This window comes from Mytilus edulis, chromosome 1 (assembly GCF_963676685.1).
Source record: "Mytilus edulis chromosome 1, xbMytEdul2.2, whole genome shotgun sequence".
In the NCBI taxonomy this organism is placed as follows: domain Eukaryota; kingdom Metazoa; phylum Mollusca; class Bivalvia; order Mytilida; family Mytilidae; genus Mytilus; species Mytilus edulis.
The window spans coordinates 38127958-38149015 of NC_092344.1; the positions used below are offsets into that span (position 1 = coordinate 38127958).

Sequence of the window (21058 nt, forward strand, 5' to 3'; positions counted from 1 at the left end):
ATCAGCAAACAGGCAGATTTCCCTGGGCATTTGCCTAAAATCCCTTTTGTGCACGAACCCAAAATTAAGAGAAACCTCAGTGTCCGTGCAGTAACTAGGTCCCAAACTAAGAAGGGTGATAAATTCAGAATTACCTAGTAGTTCTGGAATTTCAACTAAGTAAACGGGAGAAATAAACTTAGAGAAGGAGATATCTCTGTCTGATGAACAAAGACAGGACCCTGTTATTGATCAATTGTTCCAATGGAAGCTTGATGGCAGACATGGTTCTGGCATTTAAAAAAAAAAACTGAAAATTTTGAATTACAAAACGCTGACTCACAAAGTGAGTCAATGCACCTCACGAAGCGAGGTGCCCTTACGGCGAGGGGTCTGGGGGCCGCTTAAGGCCCCCAGAAGCTCTGGGGTAAAATGGTGCAAAATCCTGGATTCTGGCCTCTCCTGGCACTAAATTTGAAAGCTGGAAAACATCATTTTACAGTGCATTTTTTAAATAAATTTCTTTTTTTTGCAAAAAATTTCAAAGAAAAGTAGAAAATAATATAATATGTGAATATTTAACATAAGCCATGAAGAACCTGAATCATCCTGTTTTCTATATATTTGTTCTGGTTTAGGTTAAAACTCTTATTTAAAAAATAATAATGAACTGATGGTTACTTACAAAATATCAACATCCATAGTCTCACATACAATGTAGACAGAGCCACATTTAATTTTTTATACAACACTAGGCAATCCATCAAAGACAAGGCAAAACTTCTTTAAAAGAGTATGTACAATCTCCATTTTATATAAAAACAGTGTTAACATCATATATACAGATATATATACACATATGTACATGAATGTTCATCCTAGTTTTTCTTTGCAATACTTGACCCTCTTGCAATACATTGCTGATGAGTTTTTCTTGCTTTCTTGGCTGCTTTAGCACACAGTTCTTTAGCTTTCCTCTTTGTAACCATTGCTGTCTTTGTTGTTACATTCAACCTCTTCTTTTTCTCTTCTAGAGCACTTCTTTTCATCTCTAACTCAAGCTTATATTGCTTGCATGATGTCCTCATGTTTCTAACAAGTTTTGGATCTATGCCTTCATGAAGAAAATCTTTCTTGTTGTGAAAGGTAATTGCACCCTTTTCACAGGCTTTGAGACTATACTTAATGTTTTGAATTGCATTGTATGTCTCAATATTGATTCTTCCAGACTTATTGTCTATGATGTCATTCATGATGTTGAAGGAAGATTCTACTTGAGGCCCATGAAAACATGACAGTAAAGACCTCACCATTTTGCAGAGACATGGATATCTTTTCCTGATGTCATCTTTACCCCACCAATGGTCAATTCTGGTTCCATCTTCAAATTCAGGAAGGTCATCAGTTTGATATTTTCTAATTTCTAAATCGTATGTGTTAGTTTCTTCCTCTGTTAAAACATTTGGAGCCAAATTTGGAAGTTTCTGCAAGAATGTCAGAGTGATTGAATGTCCACTAGCATCAGGATGAATGGCTGAAACTGCTTTGAGGAAAGTGTTACTCAGAGCAAGTTTTTCCTGTAATGTCTTTCCACAGGCAGTACTTCCTCTACCTGAAATGGTAAACATTTTTTTATAATTTAATATGATTGAAAAAAAAACCATTTCTTTCAGCAACACAATGTTTATATCATCAGATATCATCAATTCTATTTAGTTACTTATATATTTATTTTTTTAAATCTAAAAAATAAAATTAACTGATTCAGATATATTTGAAATATACAATCAGCATTTGATATAACAAATATTTCAAGCACCATAGTTATCCAAAAGCAGTTCATATATGTGCTCATATAAAATAACAAATACATGTCAAAGGAACAGCTTTAAAAATATAAAAATATATACCTGTTTCAGGAAAGTTTTAACAACATGGTCTCTTGTGGACAAGCTCTGGATCAGCTTAGTAGCTTTAGCTCCCAAAAACATCCTCTCTGGTTTTAACAAATTCCCTGTAGTCTTTATGTCAAGTTTTTTCAATTTAAGAGAAGATGTCCCCAATAGGATTACTTCTGGTTTAACATAACAACCAAGAAATTCTTTGAATAATTTCACCTGTAAAGTAAAATTGGGAAATTAAACTGCAATCAACATGTGTAAAAGTAAAGTTATGTGTCAAATGCACAAAATTACTCATACTATAAAAACATACAACATTCAGAAAACACTATCACAATTTATTGGTAGAAACTTTTAAAATACCATCAACCAGAAATCCAATGAAAATATTTATTTGTGGTGTAGAATTTGACAATTTATATCATACACATACCTGTTCTTCATGGAGTTGGTGGATGAGAGGCTCCTTCATCTCAAACAGTATAAAGACAAAGTTCTTCAACAGAGAAATACTGATGAGTAAAGTCCCATAACCATCTTTGATAATGTTCTCTCTGTAAAAATCTTATTAATGATTCTATCTTTTCTGTCTCTGCCCTCTTTTGTTAGCTGTTTCTGGGTAAGGTCCTGGAAAAAATATAGTCTGACCTCAAAATACTTTTAAAAGATCTCAAAATACATACAATTTACAATAGATACATGTACATATTTAATTTCATTTCATCAAATGAAAATAATATAATTGATAAAATATGTTTATTTTGGAAATACATCATTTTGGTTTATTTATAATTGTAGTTAATTGCTAAAATATAAATAAAGAAATCCCAATATTAACTCTTCCAACTTTTGATAAAAGAATTCTAAGAAAAGATTGAATGAACATCTCATATTATTCAAGTTTCCTGACTATATTGGCATAGAAATGAAACATTACTCACCAATAGACTATGGATCTGAAGTTAGGGAAGGATCATGCTGAACTGAAAATAAAATTGTTAAATTAAACAAACATGCTCAACTGAAAAAAATAACTGTTAAAAACAACAACATGCTGCACTTCTAATCAAAACAATATGCATCACTGAAAATAAAATTGTTAAATCAATCATTAATTTACGCTGCATTTACAATGTAAATTAAAATGGTTAAGTCAATCATTAATCTATGCTGCATTTAAATTAAAATTTCAAAATTAAACATCATGCACATAAACAAACAAGTACTGTTAAAAGTTAATATCATGCGACTGATGCAGTTTTAAATTACTTTGTAGTTAAAAATCAAAGCACCAAAGGCACTGTAGGCAGTTAAGTAAAAAAAGGAGAGGCAAACTTGGCAGAAGTTAAGACGAATATTGTTGAAAAATTGGTGAAAATATTATCTCGGCTATTTCTCAAGTATTGAATAATGTTTGTACCCTAAAGTTTTCACTATCCAATCCTGCCACTTAGAGTTAAAATTGTGCCTGTCCATATTGAGGACCCAGTAATTTGGTAATTGTTGCTGTATATCATATCCATTTTTCATAATTGTTTTGTACATAAATCAGGCTGCTGTAGTTTTACTGTTTTACATTTGTAATTTTCTGGTCTTTTAAAGCTTACTATGCAGTATACATGTAGGTTTTGCTAATAGTTACAAGCTGCATGGAGGATTATTCTTATCAGATTAATAATTTCAATAATGGGGTCCAGCAGTGGTGTATGGTTTAAGTCAACTATATTCTAAAGTATGAATATGCCATATTAGCAGTTTTAGTTGCATCAGTTGGTGCACCTACATTGTATGCACAATCATCAAATCATAGCTGAAACTATCTTAAGTGGTGTAATTTTCTTGTAAGTTAATTACAATAAATGCTGATGTTGTTATAATGGCTTAGCAATGATACAACATTTTTTGAAGCCTGTATGGTTGCCCAACTATAATTAATACAAATATTTTGTCCATCTTTTTTTAATATTTCTTTATTCTTAATTTCTTAAATAAATCAATGCTGCATTTACACATAATTCAATATCAATTTGAAACGTTTAACATGTTTAATGTCTACTTCAATACGTGTCAAAATCACTTCACTGTCCAAATGAGCTTAATTTTTAACTCAATTAATAATATTCATTTGTTGTAACTGCTGGCAAGTTTATAAATAATTCCTGTCAGAAAGCTGAATCAAAACTTGTTGTATTAGTTGACATGATTACACCTGGCAAAAACAATCTTCAAAATTGATCATGTATGTAGATGTACATGTAGGTATATGTAAATATTTTCATAACATCGTACATGTAGTAGTCTAGAGTTTCATTGTTATTGTGGAACTATAGGCGTGAATAGACAATCCAGTTGCTACAGAGAATCATGTATTGTACATATACATGTACATGTATGCCTTGCCTCTTCTTGTATTAGCCATTGCAAAAGATTGGAATCAAGCTGAAATAAAAACAAATATTCATTATTGCTTTAAAATTTTTACATATACAATGTAGCATAAAGGCTTCATGTCACGTCCACTTGTATTTTTGTCCATCTAATGAGTTAACCTTTTTCAACTGATTTTTATAGTTCGTTCTCATGTTGTACTGTTATAATTAAGTCTGTTATACCACTGTCCCAGGTTAGGGGAGGGTTGGGATCCCGCTAACATGTTCAACCCCGCCACATTATTTACGTTTGTGCCTGTCCCAAGTCAGGAGCCTGTAATTCAGTGGTAATCGTTTGTTTATGTGTTACATATTTGTTTTTGGTTCATTTTTTTATATAAATAAGGCCGTTAGTTTTCTCGTTTGAATTGTTTTACATTGTCTTATTGGGGCCTTTTATATGGGGTATGGGCTTTGCTCATTGTCGAAGGCTGCACAGTGACCTATAGTTGTTAATGTCTGTGTCATTTTGGTCTCTTGTGGACAGTTTTCTCATTGGCAATCATACCACATCTTCTTTTTTATATATTCATGTCTAAAATCTTTATGTATTAGTTTTGTCCATGTTCATTGAGGCCCTTATAATTACATTTGTAATGCTTAAATTCTCTAGGGTCCCAAGTCTGGATCGTCTGGCCTTTGTTAGTCTTGTATGATTTTCAATTATAGATTCTTGTGCATGTTGTGTATGATTCTAACTTAAGTTTAGTATGACATGAACTCCATAATCATTGAACTAGTAACTTTTGTTTAGGGGTCAATTGAAGTAAGCCTTCATGTTTGAGAGTTTCTCGCTGCATTGAAGACCATTTGGTGGCCTTCGGCTGTTCTCAGCTCTTTGGTCGTGTTGTTGTCTTTTTAGCACATTCCCCATTTTCATTCCAATTTTATTTGAAATTGTTAGTGAAATATCTTGATCACGGATTCGCTGTCATCCATTGCCAATGTTATAATAAAATAATATATCTGTTCTATAAATAATTGATGTAGGAATTGAGAAAAATACTGTTTGTAACTTGTTAAAAACGTAACTTCGTAACGCACAACGTTACCTTCTACAGGCTTCTTTTCGTACCATGCGAGTTTTATTTCACAGTAATTTCATAGAAAAGTGGTTTACCAGTATCAAGTTGCTGAAGGAAACGAAAAGTTATGATTCTTGAAAATTTCACGAATGCTTAATATCCGGAAAATGAAAAGTGCTTGTAAATCTAAATCAATTACGGCTTGGGAAGCGTCACAAATTTCGTACTTAATATTTTACAATTATATACTTTTGAAGTGAAATAATGCTGTCCATTAGCAAATTATTGATAAAGTAGTAATCTTAATATTTTTTTAAGCGCCTTTGGCTATATCAAAGCACATGTAGCAGTCTGTAACACCAAAGCCTTAACTAAAACACGATTAAGGAAACCATCTTGAAATGACCTTGACATCGACAAAATCTATAAATACGTATTCAAATGAGGTCCCTGATCGAGTATAATGTTTGGGGGTTTCCACGATACATAGCAAGTACAGAGAGACACGATGACAAATAATAATAACATCAGCTTGCATTAAATAATTAAATAAAATACATATCTTCATACAATGTAGAAATAAAATAATCAAGTACTCTTACAAATTCAAGACTTATACAGAGAGGAAGTAAGACAATGCTTTTAAATATTTACCTTTATTGGGATGGAATCCACCAAATTCAACGGCGTCACTGATTAAAAATAGTCGCAAAATTATATCCATGCGCCATTTGGCAAATTTTAATGCCTTCATTACAAACATTTTCGGCAATGAAATTATTCTTACAATAGCTCACTTACATCTTCATCAAAAACACAGACGATAAAAAGCTATGCTTAACTTTTTAATTAGCACTTTTTCAAATGGGGAACATCAATTGTTTTGGGAAAATCGACGATCATTTAAGGTAATCTTCCTTATATTTATTGTTTTTCATAACAAAAAGTGTGAAAAAAATGTCTAAATAGTTATAAATAATCTACCAGACCTGCCAGATCAGAGAAATAGCACTTTTTCAAAAATTCCCAGGGGGGAACCAAAATCCAGGGTGCTCGCATAAGGCAGCTTAACTGCCTAAAAATTAAATATTGAAAAATTCAAACAAAAAACTTTTGCATTAACTGTAATACCTTTCTAATTTCTGATATTCTTTCTCTAGAAGACTGTGATACTCCTAGCCTGTGGTACACTTCTACAATTGTAGGTAGATACTTGACTCTCTCTGATTCAGTTAGCAGGGGGAAATAAAACACTGTCAATGCATCAAAGAGCCTTAAAGTGTCTAAGGTTACATCGTATACAGATAGCCATCTATGACTGACATATCTCTGTGGCATTGTATACTTAATGTTAAGCATTATACAAATCTCTTGAAACATCTCTCTAAGATCTGGTGACCACTTGAAGTCGCTGAACAAGTCATAATACAGAAGTTCAATGAAGGACTTGAATGGCTTACAGAATGCCTTTGCTGCATTGTGAACATGATGACACACATCCCCATCAACATCTAACAATTGAGGTGCCTTTTCCGTCCTTATCCTGGTTTCAAGTCCTGATTTTGACCCACGCATCACATTGCAGGAGTCCATCAAAACAGACATTAGATTTGTCCATGGTATACTGTTTTCTTCCATGAGTGTTACACATTTCTTAAACAGTGATTCACTATTGACTTTAATACATGTCACTGATTTAAAGTGATGAATGACAACTTCATTTTTCACTGAACAGAAATAGCTAACAAGAATTGTCAGAACCTTCTGAAAATTTGAACTGGTTGATTCGTCCATGTTTAGAGAAAACTGATTGGACCTCATTTCCTCTATCACATTATCTTGGAATGTTTTTCCAACACCAAACCTAGTTTTGTAAGAAGCAGTTGTCCTGTTCATGTTTAATGAGTCTAATGCCTTTTTATCCCTGGCCAAAGTTTTTGATAGGTCTATCAGTCCAGGAACAAGTGAAAAGGACAGTGAGTTCTCTGCCACAAATGATAAAACCATTGATTCTGCATTCACTATTCTGTCATTCAGTGGTGTAATAGCTACTGGTGCAGGTTCTTGAATTTTGGCACTGGCTTTAAACATTGGATGGATACCATACGGTACTTGTTCTGTCTCTTTAGCTTTTCCAAATGCGCCTGAAACAAAACATATTCATGTCAATGTGTACAATGAAAAATATTATTGTCAAATTAAATTTAAAACATGAAAACGGAGACTATTCATCTCAACTGCCTGATATATTTTTTATAAATAAATGCACAAAGCCTTTAACCACTTTTTTAAAGATTAATAGCAAAAAAAAACTAAGTCCAGACCCAAGGAAAATTTGGGCATAACGGTCCCTAGAAAATTCATTTTTCAATTCACTAAATTCTCTACTAGGACCATCAAAGTTTGGGCAATGAAGAAAGAAGTTTACACAAGAAGCAGGACAGTTCTCCTTATCCTAAAAGAATATACTTCTTTGCATGAGAGAAAGATGAAATATAATAAAATGTACTTACCAGAAAGGCTGTAGTTTGAGCTACGGATTTTCAAGTTGTCTTGGTGCACTTTTTTCAGGAGATGCTGTTCCAGACTCTTCCATCCTCGACTGGAATAATTAATGTCTTTCCTACACAAGTTACAATGTGCAACTCCTCTTACATTAATCTTCCTAATGAATCGACCAACAAGTTCTTTGTCTACTTTCCGCTCAAGCCATTCCCATTTCCACACATTTTTCAACCCTTTATCTAATAATTTTGTGTCAAAATCGCGTTCAACAACATTGGAAGCCATGTTGTTGAAAGCGAAAGTGATATTCAATACCGCTTGTAATCCGATCCTTCATTGGGAGATAAGAATATATTAACCAATCATATCGCTTTTTACAGATTGAAGTAAAATATTAAACCGGAAACGGAGCGGACTTGTGTAAAAAACGGATCTGACATAAAAAAACGAAAAAACGGAAAGTTAAAAAAAAAATGGGACACGGACAAGTCAAAAAGCGGAATTCCGCTTTAAAGCGGAAGAAAATCATGTCTGTGACAATGATGGTCATAGACCCGATAAGAAGGAAGTTTCTGCCGGCACCGTTGAGTTAAAACACTATTGGTCCAAATGGGACTCTATAGTAATAAAAATAATATAGTATACCAGAAATGGGAAAATGATACTGTAAGTAGAATAGTGTGGCAAGTTTTACTTCCTTTTATCTTAAGAAAAACAGCCCTCAAATATTTACACAATACCCCTTCAAGTGGTCATCTTGGTATAGGTAAAAGACCTTGGCCAAACTAAGATAGATATTTTTGGTTTGGTCTACGTAGAGATGTGGAATATTGGATCAAAAACTGTGATGCATGTTCCTGTCGTAAAAGGCCCATAAAAAACCAGTCTCTCTGAAATTGTATTCAGTAGGTGTGCCCATGGAACTCTAGCAATAGATGTTACCGTTCCATATTCTCGATTCCTTCATGGAAATAGATATATAGTTGTTATAGCCGATTATCTTACTAAATGGGTCCAGGCTTTTGCCATTAAAGACCAAGAGGCTCCCACTGTAGCCCAAGCGCTAGTTGAAGGTGTGGTAGCTCTCTTCGGTGTTCCCCGCAGTTTACATAGCGATAAAGGTTCAAATTTTGAATCAACTGTATTCCGGAAAAATGTGTCTAATTTTGGGTATTGATAAAACCCGTACTACCATCAGACGACCCAAATCTGATGGTTTGGTCGAAAAATCCATGAACACCATTAAAGAAATGCTCTCTAGTAATTTGGATGAGCGCCAAAAGAATTGGGATCAATTTTTTATCTGTCTAAATGATGGAATACCATTCATCAGTGCACCAATCCACTGGTGTCAGCCCTTGTAATATGATGCTCGGTCGGGAAATAACCCTTCCAGTAGATTTAGTTCTTGGAGTCCCCGAAGAAGAAATAAAAAATAAATAGTTCCAATTATGCCTATGAACTGGCCGAATGTATAAAATTTATACATGAATTTGCTCTAAAAGATTAAAAATATCTGGTCAAACAATAAAAAAATATAATGACCACAAGATTTATTATAAATTATATGATGTAGGTTCATGTGTGTGGTTGTATAACCCAAAACCAAAACGATGTAAGCAAATAATGATTGTGAAAACCTCTAATGTAGAGAATGCTGTCTTAGATTTATATATATTTGTTTTTTTTAATGTCAAATTATCAACTTTGTTATATTAACTTTTGTTATATGATTTTCACATAATTTTGAATGTAAATCATTCAACATATGGTTACTATAAACATAGAAACCTATATTTAGTAATTGCTTGTTCCTGCTGACAACAATTTAAGTTTAAAGAAGCATCCACTGTAGAGAATGTGCTCATGAAATGCATAAACTTCAAGTCAAAAGAAACGAGTGACTGGTGAAAAATGATGTTTATTCAATTATTGAACCAATGCATGTATATATCATAAACTTAGTCCTCTGTGCACGATTTTATCATTTTTTACGCAAATATATCGTATAATCGTCAATTTTTTTTCTCTCTGTCTGATATGATTTAACAAATATGGCTGCTCGTTAAATGCCGTGTTTTGAAGCCGAAGTTTACCGATTGTCACCTTATAGTAAATAATCAACAAAAAGCATCGGTATTTAGCACGTGTTTAACATATACAATCAGGGTTGAGTTCAATATCGTAGCAGCTAGCTACGTAGCTGCTATCAATATCTATGTAACAACTAGTCTATAGCTACACGTTCAATAGTCAAAATCTACGTAGCACTACGATATTGAACGCAACCAAGGTATTTGTTTATTTTAATGACAAATTCATGCGTATTGCTATCACCGGATTTTTACGAGGAGGGTCCTTTTTATGTCACTATGCATACGGAAAATATGTCGGCGAATTGCTTCCTGGCAGCAAGCAATTAAAAATAAGTAAACTTCTTCTAAATGTGGAAAAATTTAAGAAAAACGTATATGCACATAAGTTTGTATAATGAAAACTATCCATTAAGTTTTAAAAAACTTATGCATATTTTTTTTTAATTTGAGGTTTCATATGACTTAAAAAAAACTAATTATTCTTCTTCATGTTTATGTATGTTATTTATAGAAACCATAAGTAACGTTAATGTCATAATATTCATGTTTTTCATTCTTTTGACAGGTAACCCAATGGACATACTCCCTATGTCGGCAGGGGGATAAAGACAAGGAAGACCGTGGTACGTCGCCATTTAATAGAACAACACTCTGGTGTGAGTCACCGATGTGACTCTTGTACAAGTTTCTGGGAAAAGCAGAACAGAAACATGGCATCTGTGATGCCAGGACTCTAACTACATCATTGGTGGTTATGCAGTATGGCATCACAGGATCAGACGCAAAACAGGTTTTAATTGATTTTTGACAGTTGAAGAGAAAATATTGGCCAGGCGCTATTATCAAGCAAATCAGTGGTTCCTGACCAAAAAACAAAGAAGAGGCCCAGTAGTGTTACGATTTAGTGATCGTATCATTAAATTAATAGTACTCGTGTTCTCCCTATTCTATAGTAGTAATTTTACGAGTCAGCTGTTTTTGTTTACGTTTTCGCATCGCTATTTTTACGATGGAATGTCACCTCGTACAGAATATTCACGGTTGGTTGGCAGGTATTTGTATTATAAATGATGAGGTAATGTGTTTACCTTATTTGCTTACTTATTTTCTTAATGTAATAACTTGTGTTTTAGCCGTAATCATCTAAATCCCAGCAGTGCCATAGTTTATTTACTAAAGAAGCCGTATTTATTTGTGTATTGGCGGCCTAATACACGATATTGCCTGTGAACATATCACAAGTTTTGATTGGTCGATCCATAGACCGGAAAATCATAAAAAGAAGGTTGACGAAACGAACTTTAGAATTATTCTCATCGTCTGCAAGAGCAGTCACATTTCTCGTAGCAATATAGCAATATATATATATTTAGTAAACCTAAATCAGAATGTCTGAACCACAGTCAACCATTAGTATGGTACGCAGGTTTTAATTGTTTTAAGAAAAACTCAAACCTTCTAGCACATGGCTATTGTTTGTTTTGAAAAAATCGACCTTCAACCTACGGGAAAGTCCCGTCATCCATCGTTCCACTTAGTCAACCTTCTATCGATGCAATAACATGAAAGAGGTTTTCTGGAAACCTACTTTCGTTTTAGGAAATAAGATATATGAATATTTTATTATAAACCTACCCTTTTAAGTATTTCATACTTTTGGAAATAGAAGGTTGAAAAGTTCAACCTTCTATAAAATCAACCTACGGAAACAGTCAACCCTATAGAAATGTGAGGTCAACCTTCCTGACCTATATTACGCTATAAATAGAGACGATTATGGCAAATTGTATATTAATATAAATATATGTTTTTATGATCAATTGTACATATTTGATTATATAGATATTATATAAAATACCTATGAAATGTTACCCGACTTAGTTATTATTTCAACCATATACCAACGCAAAGGATTCATGCAAATTATGTTCGATCGAGCCTCCTTGTTCAATTAAACTTACCACTCGGTTTAAGGGGCGAAATCGTTACAGTAGTGAGCCAGGGTTGAATAGGGCCAAGGAGTGGCAAGGGCAAGCCACCGCCACCACTTCGCCGTTGGCTAGGGTTTCACCACCCAACCCACCCTGTTATATAACATCAAGGACACTGGGTTGGAAATCCATCTCAGTCACCCAGGCCAGTTCCAGACCACGGTGGTTAGGGAGCCCTCACCCACACCAGTAGAGGTAGCCAACAGTGTCTCTGGGGACACAGCCCTTAATCCGTCCTTAGCATCTGATGTTGAGGATGGAGAGGTCTTGGACGAAGTCAGCATTGGAGTTGCCCCCCCAAGAGACACTGGACGTCCCAAGTATTCCTCTACCTTCATTTAGGGTTGAGGAACCTATACCACAGTAACCAGCTGTCACCCCCAGGCCCACACGGGATAGGGCAGACGCTGCTCCAGCCACTGAGCCTGCCCGCCGTAAGGTCAGAGGGTGGCTGATGTGAAGTTGGCTGCTTGGTGTGATGTTCAAGCTGGCACAAGATTTATGACCAGTAAGGCAACCCTGAAATTGGAACCCAGCTCTCTACTGTCGGAAATGGTCCAAGAAGGTTCTGCAATGAGGTCCTTCCGGAAGGATGAGCATGGGAGCCCAATGTAATTTTTTGGACAGGGACCAGCTCACTTCCGGCACATTCTCAATTACTTGAGGTTTGGAGGCCAGTGGTCCTCTCAGTCTCTGCCCCATGTGGTCAGATACTTATAAGACCTGAGGGCAGAGACAGATTACTTCCAACCCCAGGGTCTCCACGACCACATCAACAGGCTGGTTACCACATTGGTAGACAAATAAAATTGCGGTACAGTACCATCTATATGATCAACTTGTGATATTACTAAAACCCTAGACTAAGAAAACCCCGGAAGAAGATGAAAGAAGATTTGGAACAAGTGAACATTTTTGACTTATTTGGTTTCCTTTATTCATGTGTTAAATTTAACTTCATGTAGAAAAAAAAAAAATATGCAAAAAGTTCTTATAGTGTAATATTTTTTTTTATAGAGAAATAGCAGATATTTTAAAATAACCATGGTATATTTTATCACATGGAAATAATTTTTACGAAATTTTCAATTTAAATTGCAAATCTTTGAGCAATAGTTATCAAAGGTACCAGGATTGTAGCAATCCTGACACCCCGAGGTGTGTTCTGCGACAAGACAAACCTTAAAATATGCATTATCTGACTTATATACTAAAGATTTGCACTTTTCACTTGCAGTTCAGAATGTCCACATTTGTCAAGTCACGAACCACTTCAATTGGAAATTTCACTAACATTATATTATGTCACTACTTGTATCCTGCATTACTAGCTTAGTATCATATTTTTTATCCATCTAGTTAGGTGTGGACCCTTTATGAAGTATAAATTATTTAAAATATTGTGCATAAGTCCCCGGAGGATACGTAGAACCATCATCTTTGCGCAAATCTGCACGTTTGCCCGGAGATCGCAAACCGAAATATTTGATTGGTTTATATCATTCTATATATAAAGCGACGTCAGCGTACTCGTGACGTCATTCTTCTCAGTTCACTTTCTTGAGACACGTTATATTTAGTCGCTTAGATTTTAACTTGAATTATTTCTTATGTCACAGCAACATATTTGTTCAGATGTAGCTATGGTACGTTTGCGTGATAGTTTATCATTATAATTTAAATATGCCTTTTTTAGGTATTTTTATTGTGTGTTTCTATTAAAGAAATCATTCTATTACCTTATTTACACCGGGAGCCAAGCTAAATTATACCAGGTGCATTAGTGTTGATTTAATAGCTTCCGTGAATTATTGATCCTTTTATAGAGAAAAGTAATGAATATAAATTACGTTTTATATTTAGATGATTTTACCAATCAACTTTATTCAATCCGTTTATAGCGGTAGTCAAATTTAGCGGTGCTTCCAAGTTTTGATTTGGCGCACCACATCTATTTTCGGTGTCTGCACCGTAGAAGGCAAAATTAATATACATTGTTGAGGCAACGCACCTTGATTAGAAATGACCATTTATTACTAAATTGTAAACCTTGGTACAACAGCGCCTCGTTTTTATCGTATTGTCACAGGAACTTTGGGTGTAACCCAACCTTGGTGCAACCGCACCTCATTTATATACCGTAACCTGAACCTAAGGTGCAATTGAACCTCAGATGCCTACGCACCTCACCTGAAATATATCAAGTTATCAATCTCATAATTTTTTATGTATCCTTTTGGGACTCCTTCTGTTTAGATAATAATTATATAAGTTTCTAGTACTATTGTCAAACTGCATAAATTCATGTTGTGCCTTAATACCGAAATAAACAGGGTAAGAACTTTTATTAGTTTTATGTCTCTGTAAAGCCTAAACAGTTAAAGTTATAGTAGCAAATTGAACCCTTTTAAAAGCATATATTTAATATATATACACCTTGATACATTTTGTATGTCTTCGTCTCATAAGTGCTCAATGCGCTGACTGGAGATTCACGTCTGTGGTGGCGAAGCAACATAAGGTCCGAAACACTGTGCTTGTTGTATTCTTGTACTTGTCTTAATAAATATTTTTTGGTTTGGTTTTTTGTTTAATTTTTTATAACATCGTGTCTTAATCATATTAAATCACTTGTAATCATTTGTATGTAATTAATGTTGATTGTTTTGCTCCTTGTGGGCGCTTTGATTAGCAATAAAATATATTTGAATTTGAATTTGTAAAAAATACCTTAAATTAATAGCCAAATTTATCTAAAGTCAACTTTGCCTGAGGGAGTTGAAACCTTAGTTTCTTAATTATTTATAAATGGACAATTTAAGAAAGGTTTGTTAAATCATGTCAGTACCGAAGTACTGACTTGTGAGCTGATGATACCCCCGGGGTCTGATAATCCACCAGCAGAGGTATCGACCAAGTGATGTGAAAAATTGGAAACAACACGTTTAATAATTTCATTCGTCCGAAGCGCTTTTCTGGATTTGCCTTCATCAGGAACGCTCAAAGCCAAACATTTGAAATCCGAGGATTATAAGTACCGAAACCGTTGAAGAGCTATATGTAAAAAATACCTAAAACAATTTCATCTAAAGTCAACTTTGCCCGAGGGAGTTGAAACCTTTTTTCTTAATAATTTCAAATTGATAAACGACAATTTTACTAAAGTTTGTTAAATCATTTCAGTACCGAAGTACTGACTACTGAGCTGATGATACCCTCGGGGACTAAAATTTGGGAATTGCCCCATTTGTTGTGACGCAGAGCAGACGAAGCTGTTACCAAAACTGAATGAGAGCGACCGTGGATGAGGGGACGTTTAAGATTTGAGATAGTAATTAGTTAATATGCCCTGAGACCATTAATAATCTTAAAAGGGTTGAAATAGGGTCTTATTTAGTCTTGTGCAATATTTTTTTACTTGCAAGTAAAAGTACATTGTATCTGAATTTAATTGAATGATGATATGTTTCAATTGACCCCTCCCTATAATAAGTTAATAAAATACTCAAACACAGTATCAACGAGTCAATTATCTCTCATTTATTACAGATCCTCCAACTACCAACGCGACGTTGCCAGCCAGGATGTCTATGAGTCAGCAGCATTACTGGTTAGTGACAGTCCACAAAGTCCGTCTCTGCTGACTGGAAATGACACAATCCTGACACTGGTTTTTTTTTTGACATGCTGTTGTTAACAAATTGTCCAGAACCGAGCACCTGTTCTCCACATGATGCCCCTGAGATAAACAGTTGTTCCAGAACAAACAAATAGGACAGAGAAGCAGAAGTAAGTTAAAAGTAATAAAAAAAGATGTGGTATGATTGCCAATGAGACAACTCTCCACAAGAGACCAACATGAAACTTATTTTGTTTGGTGTTGGTTGTTTTTTTTGGAAAAAAGGGGGGGGGGGGGAGAGATTTCTGTCTCCTCACAGAAACATTTATCAGGTAGATCCATAATTATGCAGACTACGTTAGGCACACTATTTGTTGACGTTTCAAAGTTTATAAGCCTGATCAAATTCTACCTGAAGCAGATAAGAGGTGGATGGGCAAATCTTAAAAAAATATTTCGATCAATAAATTTATGTTTTAAGCATAAACATTTAGCAATTCACTCGATCCATCGTATTTAAACATGAAACGGTAAAAAACATAGATTCGACAGATCCAGTAAAAAAGTATATGAAAAAATTGAGCCGTCTTTCTTTTTCCATCGATTTTCAAATTAGCTGAAAACCAGCCATGTTTATGGTCAAGGACGATTGTAGATGTCGAGAAAAAGGACACACACAATGCATTTTGTAAACATAAAATAGTGTTTTAAATTACATGCATGGTCACAAATGGCTTGTACATTGATGCTGTGGAACCCCTTCCTGTTAACAAATGCCGGTTCATCAATGCTAGGCCCAGTTATCCGTATGTGGGTCCCATCAATGCATCTAACCACATTTGGAAAACCAGCCTTTTAATAAAACCCAGCCCTTATTACGTTCTTCTGGTTATCTGGCCACGATATGAAGTCATCCTTCCTGGCAACTAATGATTTCGTCGCACGATCAATCAACCGAGACACAGTTGATTTGTCAAATTCCATTGTGTCCCCCAACAACTTACAAGTGTGATCCATTGCCATAAAACCTCAAGGCAACCTGTTGCTCCATGAAAGGACTGTCTTCTTATTTGTCCCACGCTCCAGATCCCCTATCATTAAATCCGACAAGTACTCAATGGTCTATCTGTCAAATCTAAACCTCTGCCTAAGCTCCTCATCAGAAAATTCCCTTTCAAGAGGTTCAAAACAGAGAAAATGTCGCTCTCTTCTTACAATAGGTTGTTGAAACAAAACATTGACATCCATCTTAGATTGAGGTTAATCAACTGATTAAAATTTAATCAACCTCAACGAGGTCGATTAAATAGAACGACACTTTGACGACGCCTTAAACTTAACGACAAGTTGAACAACATGAGAATGGACTTATTAAATTAAACGCAGTGATTAGTAAAATTTATCGACAAGTTGAACAACAGACCCCAGGTATGTTGGAATCGGCAGTCGGAGTTCAACGTTAACCGAGAAACGGTGTTAGCTTTGTTGAAGGACGAGAATTACGCCGGTGAATTAGTTCTCATTATTGATGCTTTTAAACTTTTATAATCTTTAGAAATTAGGAAAGTATAAAAGAATTTGAATGACGATGAAGCAAATAAATTGGGATTTTTTTGAAAAAAATATTTTGATGGCCTAGCTGAACGAAAAAAAAATTTATGTTTTGCACTGTAGCTGAAAAAAAAATTATGCTGTCACCTGCTTGAAAAAAAAATGTGCACTGCTGAAAGTGAATTTGAGAATAGTGAAAATAACAACAGTTGAGACAGTGGAACAGCAGATTATACACATCTGTCCAGTCTAAAGATTAAGCTAAGATTTATATTTATACCTTATTACTTTTTGTTTTTTCCTGTAAGTGTTTGATCCAGAAATATTTAAAAGCATTACAAATCTCCCACATGTATGCTACTACATTAAGACATACTTAAAACTGCAACTATTATAAACATGATATGGTAATTTTATAACAGGGATAGATATGGTATCATATTAAAACAGTCTTTTAAAGTAGCCCTGATTGTGTATGACACAGACTTGTATACCGGTAGTATTTTCCTTTGTATCATTCTGTATCATTCTTTATACCTCTTATTTTAATGGAATGTCAATTATCAGAGTTGGAAACAGTGGATGTTTATAATTTGGAGCTACTCACTCTTTGCCATTACATATGGCAATGGTGGCCACTTCAATTGCAGTATTAAAATTCAAGGACTGTGGTACCTGTATGACGGACTCGGAGAATATCATAATGTAGAAAGTTGGCTAAAAAAACAACAGAGACAACAGCCAATGCCAGGATGCAGACAGAGCCATGCACTTTACATTTTACATCAATTAAAAAATTAAAATGAATTGTATGTAAATTTTATGGTTTTGAGAAAAAAAAATGTATTTCTGTTCCACATTATAGGAAAAAAAATTTTGCTTTCCTTCTCATAAGAAAAAAAATATTTTATCGGAGGAAGGTTCTGAAATTTTTTTTATGAACATAATAAAAATCCCAGGCCCTCCCTCAGATAAGAAAATGGTTGCCTTATCAAAGGTACTAGGATTATAATTACGCGCGTTTCGTCTACACAAGACTCATCAGTGACGGTCATATCAAAATATTTATAAAGCCAAACAAGTACAAAGTTGAAGAGCATTGCGGATCCAAAATTCCAAAAAGTTGTGTCAAATACGGCTAAGGTAATCTTTTCCTGAGATAAGAAAATCCTTAGTTTTTCGAAAAATTTAAAGTTTTGTAAACAGGAAATTTATAAAAATGACCACATAATTCATATTCATGTCAACACCGAAATGCTGACTACTGGGCTGGTGATGTTTTCTTATTTTTTTGCAGCCTAATGGGTATTTAGATTTGTTTGAACATCTTGAATGTCATCAATTTGGAAGATGTAGCCTTTTATAGATGTTGCATTGCTGGATGATGTAACTATATGATGCAGCCATAAAAGTTGTTGTTGAAGAAGAAATGCCATTAAAAGAGAACTTGTCAATAGCCTTTAAGAACGGTGATATTTACATCTGCGTCATCTTAGAAAAAATTAAAAACAAGAATGACCCTTTTTTTTTAAAAAACGTATTGATGTTACTTTAGGTTATTTTGTAGTTTTTAGGCATATAAATGCAAATTTTAGTGAAGTAGGGTCCTATTGAAGGAATATGGTATTTCATAAGACATGTTTAAGAACCCTTCTAAGTTGGAAGGTATTTTCACTTTGCCAATGGTTTAATTATAGAGTTGCGAAAACTTGACTCCGACACAATTCCACTTTTAAAGATTTTTCTGTTTGGATTTAATTAATGTTGATTATTGTCCCGATGGTGTCGTTTTTTAGGAAACATATGAAAAGTTTTTGTAAAAGGTAGTTCTATAAAAAAAAAAACAGTTAAAAAGATCAAGACATGAAAATGGATATTGTATATGTACTCCCCGAAAAACTATATATAATGCTACAGTGAAAAATAAAGGTGAAGCCCTTCAACAAAGGCGTCCTCGTTTGAACACTGTAGATGGAGATAATTGTATGTTAAAAGATACAAAATCTTGAAAACGAATTGAAAATTGCTAGGCAAGCTAGAATGAATGCAAATTCAAAATTGACCGACTGAAAGAAGAGTTTTGTGAGCCTAAAAAAAGAATATGCTACATGCTGCATAAAAACGTCAAAGTGTTCTACAAGAAACATAAAATAAAAATCGGAAGCGTATGCAGAAGAAAATACAGATACTTCAGGCATAAAATAGCAAACACATTTTAGAAATGTTTTTTTTTATAACATAAAACTGAAGTTAGAAAGAGCAGACAAATTTTTAAACAAACTTGATCCTTTTTGAAACATTACCGCGACAAATACAGCTAAAGTCACTCAAAATTCAACACAAAAATCATGCAACAAGGAAAATATGGAGGTATATTTACTTAGAGATAAAGTTTCATATTTAGTGTAAGTAAGTAAGTATTAAGTATATCATTTATTATAGTGACATGTGTAGTATATATAATATTACATAATAAGAATACAACAGTTTAATAAATTTACACCCGGCCCGTTGGACCTACAAGTCACTTTAAACCTAATGTTCAAATTTGCATTACGCAATGTGATTGTTACTTATAAAGAAGTTCCTTTCTTTTACAGAAAAATAAATTTAAATATTTAGCAGTTTGTTTCACGTTTTTGGCTATACTTTTTGGACCTTTTGGATTATAGCTCATCATCTTATATATAAGCTTTGGATTTCAAATATTTTGGCCACGAGCATCACTGAAGAGACATGTATTGTCGAAATGCGCATCTGGTGCAAGAAAATTGGTACCGTTAATTTTATTGTCTTTGATGAAGTGAAAGAGTAAGAAGAACTTTCAAGATAAAAAAAACGGTCACTAACTTCACGAAGGTTAATACACCGAGGTATAAAAACCGTAGAAAATGTCATACAAACAGTGCTAGAAAAACTCGAAGAATTAAAAGAAGATAGACTTCCCTTTGCAGAAATTATGATGGTTGAAGCTAAGGCATAAACTCAAATCCAAGCGCTGCAAAAGCTATGTTAAATAGTAAATTTTAATACGTTGCATACAGATGCAGAGTTTGATTGAAATTCACAATTTTCGAAATAAATGAAGCTAATTCCTGAGTTCTAAGACATTTCCAGAATTTGCATGATTAATGTTTGCTGATATTTCACGGGCAAAAGACTGGTTGCTAATAATAATAATTTTTTTTTTTTAAATCACCTCCATCAATAATATGAAGGACTTGTTTTCAAGATCCCCGATTTCATTGGACCTATAAAATAATTTGTCATCCTACTCATTACCTTCTTCACAAAGTATAGATTCTGTGTACTGACGTTGTTTATCATCTTAATAACGTGTTATATTGTTCTTTTATTTGTCTTTGTTCTATTAAATTTATATAACTTTTACTGTTAGGTCGGTTTTCTGCGATATCCATTTGAAGTGGCTCGGTACTTATACATCCCGTGTGACTTATTGCGTTTCTTCGGTACATATGGGGTTGCTCTGTACTTTTAACGGGAGGTCTTTCTTTGAGCAATCCTGACACCCCGAGGTGTGTTCTACGACAAGAAAAACCTTAAAATATGCATTATATGACTTTTATATACCTAACGTAACGGTACCCAAATTGCACAGAGTACCCAAATTGCACCTATTTAGCAAAACTAGCAGCGAAAATCTGAAAATCTTACAAGATTTTCTAGAGACTAAACAATTTGTTTTTTTATGATTTGATACTAAGCACATCTTTCAACATAGGTAAAACTATTTAGATATGCACAAAACGTTCACAGTATCTATCAACAGATGAAGTATTTACTGAAAAAGCAAAATGTACTGAAACGTCGCCTTGCGACGTCATCAAAACGTCATCTTTTTAAAATGAGCAAATACAATATGTTACAAGTTTCCATTTAAAAAATAATGAAGAGTAAGCATGGACTAATATCCAATTGTTCGAAATATTTAAAGAAATTAA

At 34.1% G+C, this 21058-nt stretch overlaps 1 pseudogene; it reads right to left on the reverse strand.

Annotated features, from left to right (window-relative positions):
* Positions 1-729: 729 nt before the first annotated feature.
* LOC139513713 (uncharacterized) lies at positions 730-8124 on the reverse strand (annotated as a pseudogene).
* Positions 8125-21058: the final 12934 nt, after the last annotated feature.